This window comes from Larus michahellis, chromosome Z, assembly GCF_964199755.1.
Source record: "Larus michahellis chromosome Z, bLarMic1.1, whole genome shotgun sequence".
In the NCBI taxonomy this organism is placed as follows: Eukaryota; Metazoa; Chordata; class Aves; order Charadriiformes; family Laridae; genus Larus; species Larus michahellis.
In genome coordinates this window covers 2,604,013-2,605,575 of record NC_133930.1, presented here as the reverse complement: position 1 = coordinate 2,605,575, position 1,563 = coordinate 2,604,013, and positions in this window count along the sequence as shown.

Sequence of the window (1,563 nt, the reverse complement as noted above, 5' to 3'; positions counted from 1 at the left end):
GTCTTCTGGGGGCTGCATTTCTGGGGTTTTGCACTTGTGGGGGTTGCATTTGTTGGGGTTGTGTTTGCAGGGCTTTGCACTTGGGGGGGGGTGTATTTCCCGGGCCATATATTTATGGGGGTTGCATTTGTGGCCATGTGCATTTGTTGGGGTTGCATTTGCAGGGGTTTGCGCTCCGGGGCGTTGATTTCCAAGACCGTATATTTATGGGGGTTGTATTTCCCAGACCATGTATATATGGGGGTTGCATTTGCGGGGCTGTGAGTTTGTTGGGGTTGCATTTGTGGGACGTTCACCTTCTTGGGGGTTGCATTTTTGGGGTTTTGCACTTGGGGGGGGGTTGTATTTCTGAGGCTGTGCATCTGTTGGGGATGTGTTTGCAGGGCTTTGCGCTTTTATGGGGGGGTTGTATTTCATGGGTAATGTATTTATGGGGGCTGTATTTCCCCGACCATGTATTTTTGGGGGTTGCATTTGTGGCCCTGTGCATTTATTGGGGTTGCATTCGTGGAGCTTTGCATTTGCGGGGCTATGAGTTTGTTGGGGATGCATTTGCAGGGGTTTCACCTTCTGGGGGTTGCATTTTTGGGGTGTTGCACTTGTGGGGGTTGTACTTTTGCGGCTGTGCATTTGTTAGGGTTGTATTTGCAGGGCTTTGCACTTACGGGGATTGTATTTGCCAGGCGATATATTTATGGGGGTTACAGTTGCGGGGCCGTGCACTTATGGGGGTGGTATTTGTGGTCCTGTGAGTTTGTTGGGGATGTTATTTGCAGGACTTTCAAGTTCTGGGGGTTGCTTTTGTGGGATTTTGGGCTTGTGGGGGTTAGGTTTGCAGGGCTTTGCATTGATGGGGGTTGCCTTTCTGGCCCATACATTTGAGAGGGTTGCGGTTGCAGGGCCGTGCACCTGTGGGGGTTGCGTTTGTGGGGTTTTACGCTTACAGGGGTTGCATTTACGGGGCTGTGCATTTGCCGGGGTTGTATTTGAGGGGTTTCACCTTCCGGGGGCTGCTTTTGTGGGGTTTCACGCTTATGGGGCTTGTATTTATGGGGCTGTGCATTGACGGGGGTGGCATTTCCGGGTTTTTGCACTTACAGGGGTCGGTTTGTGGACCTGTGCCTTCCCTGGGGTGGCATTTTAGGGGCCGTGTTTGCAGTCCCTGCAGCGCTGCCCGCCCTGCCCCTCCCAGCGCGCCGCCGCCGGCGGACGCCAACCACACAAATAAACCCGGAACGCGCCCGCCCGCCCCGCTCTCCGCCTGCCGGCTGCGCGGCAACCGCGGGGCGGGCGCGCAGGCGCGGCGGCGGCGCTGGGCGCTGGGCGGTGGGGGGGGGCGCGTGTGTTACCCGGATGTGGCGCATGCGCGTTGGCGGCTGGACGTGTCGGCGGCGGCCGCGGAGCGCGAGCGGCCGGAGCCGCGGCAACAACAACAACAACAACAACAAGAAGGCGGCGGCCGCGACCGTCACAGGTCCCCCCCTCCCCTGCCAGCGCCGCCCCGCCGGCCCGGCCCGGCCGCAGCCCGGGGAGGGGAGGGCGGGGGGGCGGAGGCCTGGCCCG